The sequence below is a fragment of the Manis pentadactyla genome, chromosome 13, assembly GCF_030020395.1.
Source record: "Manis pentadactyla isolate mManPen7 chromosome 13, mManPen7.hap1, whole genome shotgun sequence".
Lineage (NCBI taxonomy): Eukaryota > Metazoa > Chordata > Mammalia > Pholidota > Manidae > Manis > Manis pentadactyla.
This window is the reverse complement of record NC_080031.1, coordinates 38,066,848-38,083,422: the sequence shown is the minus strand read 5'-3', so window position 1 is coordinate 38,083,422 and position 16,575 is coordinate 38,066,848.

The window sequence follows — 16,575 nt, the reverse complement described above, 5'->3', positions numbered from 1 at the left end:
TTGCAGCAGTCTAGGTGCTGCACCTCCTAGATCTGAAAGAGAATCGGACATGAGCATGACATCATCAATATAATGGTATAGCCGCACAGTTGGCGTGTTCTCCCATGTAGCCAGGTCCTGGGCTACAAGTCCATGACAGATGGTGGGGCTGTGGAGGTATCCCTGTGGGAGGATGGTGAAAGTCCACTGCCAGCCTTCTCATGTGAAAGCAAACTGTTCCTGACTTTCCTGCTCAATGTCAATGGAAAAGAAGGCATTAGCAAGATCTACCACATAATGGTATGTTCCTAGTTCATGGCTGAGGGTATCCATCAGGCCTGTAATAGAGGGGACAGCAGCAGGCATAGGGGGTATGACCTTATTCAGTTCTCTGTAATCCACAGTCATACACCAGGAGCCATCTGGCTTTTTTACTGGCCACACTGGGGAATTGAAAGGATTATGGGTGGGCTTTATAATACCCACCTTTTCCAGTTCCTGGAGAGTTTCTCCAATCTCTTTATGCCCTCCAGGCAGTTTGTTTTGTTTGGTATTAGTTACCTGCCGAAGCACAGGGAAAGCTATGGGCAGGGGCCTAGCATATCCCCTCAGAACTGCCTTCACCACACATACTCCCAGTCTGAACTCACCTGCAGTGGTCTGCAACCATAGACCCTGCAGGATATCAATCCCCAAAATATACTCAGGGATGGGAGTTATATATACAGTATACTCTTTTTGGGGGTAGATGCCCCATTCTCAAAGAGATTTGGGCTTGGTTCACTCTGATAGCCTTCCACCCATATCCATCTATGATAATGGGGTCCCAGGGAACCGCTAAGGGTTATCATGAATCAGTGAACATTTAGCCCGTGTCCACCAGAGCCAGGACACGTTGTATATTCACTGGGGACCAATAGATAGCTATTTCAACATGTGGCCTCTGGTCCCTCAGGGCGATACCTTGACCTTCCCCTCACTCAAACCATGTTCCCCAATCACCTTCCTGTGTGGGCTCAACTGAGGTTGGCTCGCTCTCCAGCAGGAAGTCTTGCAAACACACAGGCAGGACTTGTGGCTCTGTCTCTGACCTCTGCCTCTTTGTTCTTAATGGCTGGATCTGCCGCTCTGGTTTCAGTTGTTGCCATAGCTCCAGTAAGATCCTATTTGACTTTCCATCTAATTTCCTTCCATCTGCTCCTGCCTTTATTAAATCAACCCACATCTGGGTCCTTGTAACCTTCACAGGGCTCTTTAAATTCTTCTTATGAGCAGAAGACCTTATTTCTTTCAATGTTCACATTGCTTCAGCCTCTCCTAAGTCTACTACTGTATGTGTATCCTTGTTTATGAGCTTCCGTAAGTGATGGGCAAGAAAGTCCACTAGAAACCCAAAGAGGGATGTGGGAGCCATTTGAAGCAAAATTTTTCTCATCCCTATAGTGAAAGCTTCGTCCTCTGGGCCATGATTCTCTGGACTATAGATGGCATTTCTTATACCTAGCTCTTGTAACACCTGTTGGAGCTCAGCATACATCTTCCATCTAACAGGAGAGGATAGTAGATCACCCAGACTGGGCCACACAGCACAAAGGGCAGCCATAAGCCAATTGAGAAGAGGGTGATTTCCTGGGGTCTGATGTGCATTTTGTAATCGCTGTCTCAAGGCAGGCTGCACTGTCAGGAAAGCCAGCTTTCCCATCTCTGATCCCAACAGAACAATTCCATCCACCCCTAAGTCCCACAGACACAAGAGCCAAGATGATACTGATTCCAAGGGCTTCTGCCTAAACCAGGAGCCCAAATCCACCAGCTCAGCCTGAGTACAGGGGCAGAGCATAGAGTGCTCCACGACCTGGGGAGGGGGCTGCTCCTCTCCTTGGGGAACTTTTAGCTGCTGGGTCTTCATTTTCTTTACAACCACTGTGCATGCTTTCAGCACAGGAGGGGCCAGAGCCTCCAGCACCACCCCTTCATCCTTCCCCAGCTCCTCCATTTCCGGGGCTGATGGCACCTTTCTCTCCCCTCTCCCAAGTGCCTCCTCTGCTACAGCCGTTACCTTTTCTACTGTGCCTCACAGCAGTGCTAGCTCAGTCTTCAGAAGCTCTCTTACCTTCAGCTCAATGCTTCGCAGCTGGCGTTCTAGTGCCACCTCCGCCTGTGCTTCCCTCAGGAGTTTGTCTTTTACCTTGATGGCCTCTTCCTCCTTCAGAGCACCTGGGAGTGCTGCTGTCTTGTTCTGTAAGGAATCTTTTACCTCTTCAATGGCACCTCACTGTTGGCATTCTCATGCTGCCTCCTCTCGCATCAGTGCCATTTTCTTCTTCAGCTGATCCACAGTAGTTTGCAGCTCATGTTCTTGGTTCTTTTTCAGGAGCATGTCCTTCTCTTCTGTAGACTTTTTAATACTGTGAGAAGCAGCCAACCCACAGTCGCTGCTGCCACACAGGCACTCTGTCTCTCAAAAGACCTACTTACTATCCCTACTGCCTAAGGTATCACCTCCTCTTGCCTCCAGTCGTGAGGTGGGTCCCAGTCCTCTAGGAGGGCCACCTCAGACCACATACCCACTGAGGGACAATCCACTGTATCCTCATTCATAGGGCAGCCCACTGAAGCACCCATCCCATAAGGGCTGCCTATCTTTTTCCTTGGTCAACACTGAACCCTACCAACTGTCGCCAATTGTCTTGCCAGTGGGTTTCAGCCCCAGGCAAGTTCACTGTGGATTCAATGTGACCAAAGAAAATGACAGTAAAATGTTCTTGGGGTGAAAGGGTTTATTACCTGGCTTGTTCTCCTGCTGGTAGGTCAAGCACTAACATCTCTGACTCTGCCCAGAGCACTGGGCCTAGCTCTCTATATAGTGCAATAACAGCTTATTGCCTAAAGGTGCAGAAGCGGTAGCCTAGCAACAGGCCAGTTACATCATCAGGTGGTTTAAGTTCAGTGAGGTTCCTGGCCAGAGGAACCCCACCTTCCCCACACAGGCCTACAGAGAACACTCACTACACTGCTTTTAAAAGATGCAAGTGGTCTCCTAAGAAATGTATTTCTTAATGCATTGATGAAGGGAGAGTCTCAAGGTCACACAGTCAGGGTTTGGGTTTGTGAGCCTCACTAGATAAATATATTCTAACATTGCTATATCTCTATGTTTTTTAATTCTTTGTTTTCCATTATAACAACAAACTTCTGGCAACTTATTTTCATTTAGCATGGCCCACTGTTGTGTATAGGTTTTATGCAAAACTAAGCAAATAGGTAGAATATATTGAGCCAACATACTGAATTCAAAACCTCTGGTTGGCTCATGCATATTAACTAATTCAGTCTTGTTTAGAATTATGTTCCCCTTTCCTTGATCTTGTATGAATTCCTTTCCACCAATCTTTACTAGATTTTGCTGAAATAATTAGCAAATTCTTACAATTCTATTTGGTGTGAAAATCACCTCCTCCTTGGTTTAACTTTGTAATTAGACTACTGTGGATAAAATTACAGTTCCTGTGGCCAGGATTCTCACCTGGCCCTGGTTGACTAGCTCACTGCACACCTGTGGGCAATACATGACTGTTGACTCTATAAAAAGAGCTCTGCCCAGTGCTCTGGGCATGACATGGTGGCAGGGCTGCAGGGCTGCAAGGCTGCAGGAGAGCAGAGCAGAGGCAGGAGTGGTGGCAGCACCAAGGACAGAGGCCCAAAGGACAGCTGTGTGGGACAACTGTGCAGAAAGGCCTGGAGGATGGCTGTGCAGGATGGCTGTGCTGACAGAGGGGCCCAGAGGCAGAGACCGGCTTGCTGCCTGTAGACTTGCTCTGAGTGAACGGGATTTTAGTGCCTGACCTGCCACCTGAAAATAAAGTTGGGTATAACCCTTTCACCCTAAGAACCTTTTGCTGTCATTTTCTTTGGTCACACTGAATCCATAGTGAACTTGCCCAGGGCTGAAACCCATTGGCAAGACAACTACTGATACATTCTGGGATATGACTGTAGCCACAGAGCCTGGCAGAGGCTGGGGACATTGGTGAAATTGGGAAAAAGAGTTGGCAAGGGATTTATCACCTACCACAATGAGCAGCACTCCAATCTCCAGAGTGAGAACAGAAGATCTGCTGTGAGAAAGGACAATTAGGTCTGCCTTGGGGAATGCTCTCAAGATAGCTAGAATCCCAGTGGTCCAGAGCCAGGAGAATAAGGCTTATCACCTATACAGGAGAGACTGCTACCACTGCTTACAATCTAATCCTCTAACTCATCCAGAGGAAACACAGTGCCCCCATAATAAACCACAAAAGGCTGACATACATAGCAGGAAACTCCTCTTAACTAGGAGAAAAGTAACATGGGGAGTGGCAGGAAGAAGTGAGAACCTATTCTTCCTTACCAAAATACTTCACCTTCTCCTTGATCTGAGATTATTACCCCCAGGGTGGTTTGATGTTCACTAACCTGCTTTCACCTGGATACACCTTGAGGCAAGGGGGAAGATTATGTAGAGGCAGAAGTCTAACAAATAATGTGACTGGCCCCTGAGGACAGACTGTAGAGGTCCGTTATGTTTACAGATTTTGCAGACAAAATCACTTTAAATCTTATTAGGTAAGATTCAAGAATCTTGCCATCTTGACGGGTGGCAAGGAGTGGGTCTGCTCTGCTCTGGGCCAAGCCCATATGTTCGCGGCAGACGATGCTGGAAGCAACAGATCTCTGGTGGTCCCAGCTGCTCCCACTGCACCCTCCCCTCCTCTGACAGAGAAGGCAGTGTCTGCCATTTTGCCTCAAGTCCTGGTAAACTCACTAGTTACCCTTTCCACCTCCACTCCCAACCCGAACTCCACACTTCCGTCCAGAGACTCTCACCATCCCAACCTCTGTGGAGTGCTCTTAGCTGTTCAGCTTTCATTATCTTATTTCTGTTTTCAACCCCGGCAATAGCTCTGAGTGGCTAGGGGAGGGTACCACACTTGCTGCTGCACAGGTGCAAAGGCACAGCTCAGGGCAGTTCATTCCGTTCCCCAAGGTCACAGTCAGTAAGTGGTGAACACGCCAAATCATCTTCCCTTCTAGCACTCCAGACCTCTCCAAGATTGATGATATTGGGCAAAGTGCCAATCTCTGATTATTGTTGCCACAATTGTATAACATAAACCTTCAGTGCTAGAAAAGGTTTTAGAGATTATCTGCCTTATTTTTAATATCAAAGAGATGGGGGCATTGAGGTTGAGTTGAGCAGACTGGAGGACCAGGCCTGGAGCCCAGGGCCCCTGAAGCCCAGGCCAGCACCCAACTCCCTCCTCACGTCATCTCCACATCAGAGCCCTTTATTTCTGAACGGCTTCTCTTTTAACCAGGGGAAAGTAATTAAGTTTATGAGAAGCAACTCCTGATTTTAAAGCCATTCAATTTAAAGCCATGGGGAAGAAATAATTAAATTAAATTGAAATCACATCGTTTAAAATGCTCATATACACTAGAGCCTTTTTTTCTTTTTTCCAGTGTGTTTATGAACAGAATTAATCATGAACACTTTCACCTTAGCAACAAGCTGAGCTGGAGTTGGAATGAAACATTTTGTGCAGCAAGGAGCTACTCAAATATTCAAATAGAGGCTAACAGACTAAAAATATTCCATCTAAATGCATAGAAGATTTGCTCCATGAAGATCACAGAGTCTATCATTCTTTGAGTCCTTGGGGCATCTCAGCATGGCTACCCAGACAGGAGAAACTGCATCTCATGCTGAGTTTATCAAAATGAACCAATTTCACACTTAGGGTTCTAAAAATGTGAGAGGTCAGTACTCACTGGCCAAATTGAGCTTTTTTCTATTTTAGAACGCCTGACCCTCTCCCTTGTGTTGCTATAAGCATCTGCTGTTGCCTTGGCTAGCAAGCACGTGGCTTTTGGATATCTGACCCAGCAGGAAGGATACTAGACTGAAAAGCGTGTTTTGCTGGCTAGATTTAATCCAGAGGGAACCTGCTCTTCAGATCCTTCTCTGGCATTGCTTCTTTGACTAACCACAGGATATTCAAAAGCTTCAGAATCTACTTACAGACTGTAAATATCCACAGAAGGTTTGGGGCAGAGGGAATGGAAATACAGCCTTTAATACATTATGTCATTGAATTCTTCCAACAATTTTAGGGAATAGATAATGTCTCCATTTTACAAATGGGAAACTATGACTTAGAGAAATAAAGTGGTTTACAAAAGGTCAGAAAGATAAATAAAGGGGCAGAACTAGGTTCAGATTTCAAGGCTCTTTTTGTCATGTGACACCAGCTAATATCCTCATTTCCTCTTTGGAAGCATGCTGATTTGTCTTTTTCTGGATGGAGACAGGTGCTTTCTGGGGATGAACTGAGGGGGCAAGAGAAGTCAAGAGACGCAGTGAACACCTAACTGGACTCTGTCCCACAGCCTAAGATCTCAGCCACGCCTGGGGGCCACTGGAGCCACGGTCACATGTGCGGGAGGAAAGGGTGAGGCCCTGGCTCTCCTACTCAGCCCTGCAAATCTGCTCCCTGGATCTGAGAGCCAACTCAGAGCACGTGTCCTCAGTGCTATGACCAAATTATTTCTCTTTGTGCTCTGCAAAACCTTCCTAGCACGACCTCCTCTGTGTCCAAGCACTCCTCACCTCCTGCTGCGGGTGTCTCCCTCCAGCTTTCTGCAGGTGTCATTTCTGAACCTTTTCATAACTCAGATGCAGTGCCCGCTTCTTGAGAAGTATTTCCCCTATTGTCTGCTTGGAGATGGCTCTCTTCTCAGAACAGTCTAGATGCTTTCACTCTACCACCTCAATTGTCACACCCACTTTGACAGCATCTAAGCAAGATTAAGAAATGGTGTCAGATCATGGCATGCCTTTCCTTACCACCTTACAATTACTACTCCTGCCCACCTCTCCAGCCTTGTCCCCTACCAGGTTCCAAACACTCTGGCCTCTCCCACTCCCTTGAATATACCAAGCTCACTCCTGTGTTAGAGACTTTGTTCACCCAGCTGAGATCCTTCCACACACACCCATGCCTAATCTTCCTGTGCCAGATTCTTTCTTGTCAGTCACATCTCAGCTCAAATCCCCCTCCAGGCAGACCTTGCTTACCACACTGAATAGTTCCTTTACCCAAAAGCCCATTATCACTCTCAACCGAGTTACCTGTTCCATTTGCTTTACAGCACCTGTCACCACTTGACATTCCCTTGCTCATCGATTGTTGTTTGCATTTCATCTGCACACCTCCACTGGATGTGAGTTCCAGGACTGCAAGGACCTTATTTACTTGTTCCCCACCTACTCCTCAGTGGTCAGGACAGTGCTTGGCTCCATGATTATTTGCTCATTGAATATGCAAGAAAAAGAGAGAGGAAGGGCTGGAAGGGAAAGTGGAAGCTCGTGATGTAAGCCTGCCATCATATAGGTCTTTATAATCTTTGAAGTTCTTTCATGTTTTATTTTTTTTTAATTCTCATAGCAGCACTAAGAAATGAGTAAATGATCCCCACTTACAGACAGAAATTACCACTACTCATTGAATACTCTTCAAGAAATTTGTTCTTAAATGGAATAGCATGACAAGTGAAGGGAAAGAAAGGCACAGGCACACACAGGAAGCCGCAGAGGTGAGATCTGAGCTCAACGGTCTGGCTCCGGAGTCTGTGCTCTTAGCCAGCACACAAAGGCTGCAGATTCAGAGAAGTTAAGCCCTCGACATCATAAAGGACGTGGAGATCTTGATTGTTTGAGTATTGGATTCCAGACCCTCGCTGTCCTTTTTCCCCACACCGAGTAGCTAGCCGTAGGGGGCAGAGGAAGGAGGGGAGTTTGGGAAGAAGGGAGGGGACAGGATGGAACTCCCATTACTTCCTCCATGCACTGGCTATCTTCCTCTTGCCCCTCTAAACCCACTCTAACCCCTCTCCACCCTGCTGTGTGCCCCAGAAGACTGACCTGTCAGGAGCACCCTGGTCTTGCTTCCTGTTGTGTTAGGCATCAGAGAAACTTGGCAAGAGTGTGGACTGTGGGGTGTGAACTGAAGTTCACCTCCCTCCTGAGGAGGGCAAAGGTCACATCTATTGTAGGGGAGCCCTCTCCTCAGAGCTCCGGGCCCTTCAGCCTGAGTGTGATCACAGCACCCCTCTGTGACTAGCCCCAAGCCACTGCATTATCCACGATTTCTGGTGGTTTCTCTGTACCCTGCACCCCTTTTGAAAATTCTGTATTCAAGGCTCCTTAAATAACATGTGTGTGCTATCTGTTTCTGTCCCATCAGAACTTTGACTTAACACGTTGCACCCAATTTTTCCAGTGAGACCAGTAAGAGAAGTCCACTGACAAACCTGTTGTTTTATGGGCCAGGAGTAATTAGCCTCTAAGTGTTTCTCAAGAGACAAGCATATTCCAGCACAGAAAGGCTCTCCCATTCATACTTCTTTGTTTAAAAGAGGGAATATAGCGCTCAAGAATTTCCTTTCTGACCCAGGTGATTTCTGCCTTTCATAAAGGCCATTTTGTGAGGATCAAGTGATTAGCCTGTTCTATGAACTTCATTTGCAACAGATGTTTTTGTTACTCTTGCAACTGATACAGTGAACATACAGTCTTATTTCTATCGCTGGCTGAAATACCATAGTTTAAATAATTGTTTCCTGCTCCTCTTCTCCAACTGGATTGTGGGTGCCCCAACAGCTCAACTTTACCTGTTCCATTCACCCCTGAATCCCTAGAGCTTTGAATCTCCAGAACCTTGAACATAGTAACTCTGAGAAATGTTTGTTCTTGAATTGAGAGACTAAATTGAGTTTGATTAAAGAATGGGAAAATACCTATGTTAAAGAGTACATTTCTTTGGGTTATTGTAACAGTCCTGTAATTTCTACTCCTGGAAAAATACAGTGAATAAGCATTTAGTGGACCCATGAAAGAGGCCTATGGGCATTTCCAATAGCTTTAATTCATAGTAAGCAAGTCAGTGTCGTTCTAAGTATCAGCTGGGCTTCTGAATGAGAGGCAACATAATCCAGCAATGTGATAAATAATCCAGGAAGCTTTTGAGCTCTGGATTTTAGTCTGCCACTCCAGCACCTACACATCCCTGGGTAAGCGCTGCTCAAATTCATTTAAGAAAAAGGGTTGAAAATATTCCAAACTTAAATGATATTGATTGTTGTCCAATTCTGTGAATATGCCAAAAACTACTGAATGGCATACTTTACATGGGTGAACTTTATCATATGTGTATTTTATTTCACTGGAAATATATTTTTTTAAAAGCGCAAAATGAACATAAACTGGATATTGACTATCTTCAGGGTGGTACATCTGTTATTAACAAGGAAAGCAATTCACTCTAAGACTATACATTGAAATTAGAAGACTATAGGTAGTTTATAATTAAAAGGGTAAATATATTAAAGAAACTAAGAAATACTTAGTGGATATAGCTCAAACACTTAATTTTTTCAAATAAGTCAAGCAACTTTCTCCAGGTTTCATGGCTAGCAAGGCTCCAATCTGACCAAAAATTCCTGCTCCTTGGCTGACAGCACATCTCTCTTCCTCCTACATGGGTGGTAGTGGATAGTAGTGAAACTTGGAAAAAATTCATTTCTGGAGTTGAAAAGAGAGGATAAATAAATTCTAGAAACTATAGATCATTACATATGACATCGATTTGCATCCAATTCTAAAGTAGATTTTTAAATGTGGTATGCAAGCCTTTAGAAAAGCAAGGATTATTACATGTAATCAGCATGAGTTATGAAGAATAAGTCTCACAAATCCATTCTATGTGCTTTATGAAAAAAGATTCCAATAGATTGGGAAATGACATAAATGTACTGCTTCTTGATTTAACTGAGCATTTAGTAAATTCTTTTATATTGTTTGCAGTCAAGATATAAATGTGGCCTTGATACTAGCTAGGTTTACAATATTCATTGCTTATTGAATAACTATATGTAAAGAATGTTTGGAGGTGTTTAGTAGTGGTTAATCTACCCTTGGTTCTAACCTCCTCACTGTTAATAGGATGGCAGAAAGCAGAGAAGGTAGCTGTCCATATGAAAATCATATATTGTATTAACTGGAACATTAATATAATCTTGGACTGCATAAATATCAATAGGGTTATTGTATTTCATGCTGTCAGATTATGCCTGGGCATCTAAGAGCACTGACAAAATGGAATCTCTTTGCAGGAAGCTAGCCAGTGTGATGGGACAAGGGATGGCTCTAAGAAACATGCCATGGCTCATATGAACAGTTGGAAGAATTAGTGCCATTTACACAGAAGAAGAAACTTGGGGGGGTCATGATAACTGTTCTAAAATACTTACAAAGCTGCTATGTGAAGATGGGTTATATTTAGTCCATGAGGCTCCAGAGAGAAAACCGGGAGGGAGTGGGGTGGCGGCAAAGAGGACGAGGGGGACTGAGAGGACATCCAAGCGACAGGAACTGATAGCTGAGATCACTCGGTACATTCTGGCCCCACGCCTAAGCGACCTAAAATCCATTCCTAGGTCAGGAGAGGTAGTTGAAGGCTGACTGCTTGAATGCCATGGTTTTGGACCCCTGCAGATACTTCCACAGATACTCCTTTTCTATTATATTCTAAGACTACACAAAGGACAATCCATAAAAACACAAATCTAGTGCATTGATTAGAAAATATATGATTGAAGATATATTCTACACATAAGTTCTTGTTACCTACAAGAAGAACACTTACAGGAAATTTCCTTTTGACCTAAGCCCTAGGATAAACTTTGCTTCCCTTGAAGAACTGAAGACCTCATTGTCTCTTCCCTGGACGCTGTCTTCGCACGTCTCCTCTCTCGCTGAGATGCAGTGACCCCCGCCGCTCACCTGCCCTGCACCCTAGACTCTCCCCACTTCCCCATTGCCGAGTCCTGCCAGCTGTACTGCCATAGCGCACATGGCGATTCCTCTGAGACTATGCCCTTGGTGCCAGCAGAGCGACTGTACCTCAGATAGGCAGGAGGTCATCGCCTTCAAGTCATCACTAAAATCTTCTTACAATTACCTCAAAAAATGCCGTCTTACAGGATACTACAGCAGCCGCCCTACTTAACACCTCGACCTATCTCTTACCCCAACCCTGCTGACACCCGTGACCCTGCTCTACTTTTTCCGCTTCTGTTTTCTGTATAACTTACCATCTTTCAATGTACTATGTAATTATTTATTTATTATTTGTATTATTAATCTCTCTTTTAAGTCTCATTTTAAAAGCCATTTAGCATTTTCATTTTACTATGAATTATTTCAATCAGGGAAATGCAAAGCATATTATAATAACTATATGTATAACCACAACCCAGTTTTGTTAAATCTGAATATTTTGCTACTTTTGCTTCACATATATAATTTCTTAAAAAAAGGATCAACATATTAGGGAAGCAAATAATTCTTCCTGTGTATCCTTTCTAAGCCCAGTCTTCTCCCTCACTTCTTTCCAGAGGTAACCGCTTTCTAAATATGGTGGTTCTCCTTCCTCTGCATATTTCTAGTTTACTGGCTATAATGTACTCATAAATAATACTGGGTTAGACATATTTAACATTACAAGATGGATATCATACTATACATATTATTATTATTATTATTTTTTTTTTTAAATTATTATTTTTTATTGAAGGGTAGTTGACACACAGTATTACATTACATGAGTTTCAAGTGTACAACACAGTGGTAGAACATTTATATACATAATTCTAGGTTCCAGCTATCACCCTACCAGGCTGTTACAATATCTTGACTATATTCCTTATGCTATACCTTACATCCCGGTTACTAATTTATTTTACCATTGGAAGTCTGTCCTTTTTTTTTTTTTTTTTTTGTGAGGGCATCTCTCATATTTATTGATCAAATGGTTGTTAACGACAATAAAATTCTGTATAGGGGAGTCAATGCTCAATGCACAATCATTATTCCACCCCAAGCCTAATTTTTGTCAGTCTCCAATCTTCTGAGGCATAACAAACAAGTTTTTACATGTAGAACAAATTCTTACATAATGAATAAGTTACATAGTGAACAGTACAAGGGCAGTCATCACAGAAACTTTCGGTTTTGCTCATGCATTATGAACTATAAACAGTCAGTTCAAATATGAATACTCATTTGGTTTTTATACTTGATTTATATGTGGATACCACATTTCTCTCTTTATTATTATTATTTTTAATAAATTGCTGAAGTGGTAGGTAGATACAAGATAAAGGTAGAAAACATAGTTTAGTGTTGTAAGAGAGCACATGTAGATGATCAGGTGTGTGCCTGTAGACTATGTGTTAATCCAAGCTAGGCCAGGGCAATAAAACATCCACGTATGCAGAAGATTTCTCTCAGAACGGGGGGGTGAGGTTCTAAGCCTCACCTCTGTTGATCCCCAATTTCTCACCTGATGGCCCCCCTGCGACTGTGCCTGTCTTAGGTTGTTCCTCCCTTGAGGAATCTTACCCGTCTCTGGCTAACCAGTCATCTTCCGGGGCCATACAGGGAAATGTGAAGTTGGTAAGTGAGAGAGAAGCCTTATTGTTTGAAAAAGTTAGCTTTTTACTTCTTTGCATATTTATGCCCTGTGGCTTCTATGCCCAGCATTTGTCTTGAGGTATCTTTACCACTTGGAAGAATTATGATACTCGGTAAATTTGATATGAGGCACGAATTCTATTTAAGGGTTGTAATTAGGAAGGAAGAAGAAAAGCTATAGAAGTAGCAGGCGGAAGAAAACATGGGAAGATTGATTATTTCTTTGATATATCTTCTTGTAGAGTAACTTCAGCATGTATAGGTTTTAAGCTACTACTTAAATTACACACACACATTAACATAATAGGAGTATAGTTACATAACCAAAGCATATCTGTAATTACCAGCCATCTGCAGTGAAACCAAGAAAACCAGTTAGGCACCTTAGGCATTTGTGAAAACTTATCTATGATATGGTGGATATTGTCCAAATGAACTTGAACAGTCTGAGAGAAATCAGACAAATGAAAACAACCCATTCCTGGGGACTGTTCACATGCCATATGTTCTTTTAACAATAAATAGTTTGTAGTTGTAAGACTTTGGAGCGCTACAATTTGCACTTCTCCAAATTCTTGGTTGAGTTCCAACAGTATAGATCCAGTCCAATTTTGTTGTTTTACTGTATGCACAGGCCAGCTTAGATATCTCCTTCCTCATTCCCATGGCAGGTCCAGGAACTGGTGGGATGAGTGCATCTACAGCTGTAGCAGTGCGTGGATCTTTGTTGGGGTTTTTTGATGATCATCTTCTGGCATGAGTCTTCCAGAGGGTGCAGATGTTGGAAGTTCTTTTTCATATCGTATCTTAGTTCATTTTCGGGGTAGCCCAATTAGGCTTTGATCCTCTGTATAAACACAAACAGACCCTTTGCCTACACTTTTATATGCCCTTTATACCCTTGTGTAGAACTCGTTGGAGGTTACCACACAGGAACTGCCCTTTTTTTTTTTTTTTTTTTTTTTGCTATCACTAATCTACACTTACATGACGAATATTATGTTTACTAGGCTCTCCCCTATACCAGGTCTCCCCTATAAACCCCTTTACAGTCACTGTCCATCAGCATAGCAAAATGTTGTAGAATCACTACTTGCCTTCTCTGTGTTGTACAGCCCTCCCTTTTCTCCTACCCCCCCATGCATGTTAATCTTAATACCCCCCTACTTCTCCCCCCCTTATCCCTCCCTACCCACCCATCCTCCCCAGTCCCTTTCCCTTTGGTACCTGTTAGTCCATTCTTGAGTTCTGTGATTCTGCTGCTGTTTTGTTCCTTCAGTTTTTCCTTTGTTCTTATATTCCACAGATAAGTGAAATCATTTGGTATTTCTCTTTCTCCGCTTGGCTTGTTTCACTGAGCATAATACCCTCCAGCTCCATCCATGTTGCTGCAAATGATTGGATTTGCCCTTTTCTTATAGCTGAGTAGTATTCCATTGTGTATATGTACCACATCTTCTTTATCCATTCATCTATTGATGGACATTTAGGTTGCTTCCAATTCTTGGCTATTGTAAATAGTGCTGCAATAAACATAGGGGTGCATCTGTCTTTCTCAAACTTGATTGCTGCATTCTTAGGGTAAATTCCTAGGAGTGGAATTCCTGGGTCAAATGGTAAGTCTGTTTTGAGCATTTTGATGTACCTCCATACTGCTTTCCACAATGGTTGAACTAACTTACATTCCCACCAGCAGTGTAGGAGGGTTCCCCTTTCTCCACAGCCTCGCCAACATTTGTTGTTGTTTGTCTTTTGGATGGCAGCCATCCTTACTGGTGTGAGGTGATACCTCATTGTAGTTTTAATTTGCATTTCTCTGATAATTAGCGATGTGGAGCATCTTTTCATGTGTCTGTTGGCCATCTGTATTTCTTTTTTGGAGAACTGTCTGTTCAGTTCCTCTGCCCATTTTTTAATTGGGTTATTTGTTTTTTGTTTGTTGAGGCGTGAGAGCTCCTTATATATTCTGGACGTCAAGCCTTTATCGGATGTGTCATTTTCAAATATATTCTCCCATACTGTAGGGATCCTTCTTGTTCTATTGATGGTGTCTTTTGCTGTACAGAAGCTTTTCAGCTTAATATAGTCCCACTTACTCATTTTTGCTGTTGTTTTCCTTGCCCGGGGAGATATGTTCAAGAAGAGGTCACTCATGTTTATGTCTAAGAGGTTTTCGCCTATGTTTTCTTCCAAGAGTTTAATGGTTTCATGGCTTACATTCAGGTCTTTGATCCATTTTGAGTTTACTTTTGTATATGGGGTTAGACAATGGTCCAGTTTCATTCTCCTACATGTAGCTGTCCAGTTTTGCCAGCACCACCTGTTGAAGAGACTGTCATTTCGCCATTGTATGTCCATGGCTCCTTTATCAAATATTAATTGACCATATATGTCTGGGTTAATGTCTGGATTCTCTAGTCTGTTCCATTGGTCTGTGGCTCTGTTCTTGTGCCAGTACCAAATTGTCTTGATTACTATGGCTTCATAGTAGAGCTTGAAATTGGGGAGTGAGATCCCCCCTACTTTATTCTTCTTTCTCAGGATTGCTTTGGCTATTCGGGGTCTTTGGTGTTTCCATATGAATTTTTGAATTATTTGTTCCAGTTCATTGAAGAATGTTGCTGGTAGTTTCATAGGGATTGCATCAAATCTGTATATTGCTTTGGGCAGGATGGCCATTTTAACAATATTAATTCTTCCTAGCCACGAGCATGGGATGAGTTTCCATCTGTTAGTGTCCCCTTTAATTTCTCTTAAGAGTGACTTGTAGTTTTCCGAGTATAAGTCTTTCACTTCTTTGGTTAGGTTTATTCCTAGGTATTTTATTTTTTTTGATGCAATTGTGAATGGAGTTGTTTTCCTGATTTCTCTTTCTGTTGGTTCATTGTTAGTATATAGGAAAGCCACAGATTTCTGTGTGTTGATTTTGTATCCTGCAACTTTGCTGTATTCCGATATCAGTTCTAGTAGTTTTGGGGTGGAGTCTTTAGGGTTTTTTATGTACAGTATCATGTCATCTGCAAATAGTGACAGTTTAACTTCTTCTTTACCAATCTGGATTCCTTGTATTTCTTTATTTTGTCTGATTGCCGTGGCTAGGACCTCCAGTACTATGTTAAATAACAGTGGAGAGAGTGGGCATCCCTGTCTAGTTCCCGATCTCAGAGGAAATGCTTTCAGCTTCTCGCTGTTCAATATAATGTTGGCTGTGGGTTTATCATAGATGGCCTTTATTATGTTGAGGTACTTGCCCTCTATTCCCATTTTGCTGAGAGTTTTTAACATGAATGGATGTTGAACTTTGTCAAATGCTTTTTCAGCATCTATGGAGATGATCATGTGGTTTTTGTCTTTCTTTTTGTTGATGTGGTGGATGATGTTGATGGACTTTCGAATGTTGTACCATCCTTGCATCCCTGGAATGAATCCCACTTGGTCATGGTGTATGATCCTTTTGATGTATTTTTGAATTCGGTTTGCTAATATTTTGTTGAGTATTTTTGCATCTACGTTCATCAGGGATATTGGTCTGTAGTTTTCTTTTTTGGTGGGGTCTTTGCCTGGTTTTGGTATTAGGGTGATGTTAGCTTCATAGAATGAGTTTGGGAGTATCCCCTCCTCCTCTATTTTTTGGAAAACTTTAAGGAGAATGGGTATTATGTCTTCCCTGTATGTCTGATAAAATTCCGAGGTAAATCCATCTGGCCCGGGGGTTTTGTTCTTTGGTAGTTTTTTGATTACCTCTTCAATTTCGTTGCTGGTAATTGGTCTGTTTAGATTTTCTGTTTCTTCCTGGGTCAATCTTGGAAGGTTATATTTTTCTAGGAAGTTGTCCATTTCTCCTAGGTTTCCCAGCTTGTTAGCATATAGGTTTTCATAGTATTCTCCAATAATTCTTTGCATTTCCGTGGGGTCCGTCGTGATTTTTCCTTTCTCGTTTCTGATACTGTTGATTTGTGTTGACTCTCTTTTCTTCTTAATAAGTCTGGCTAGAGGCTTATCTATTTTGTTTATTTTCTCGA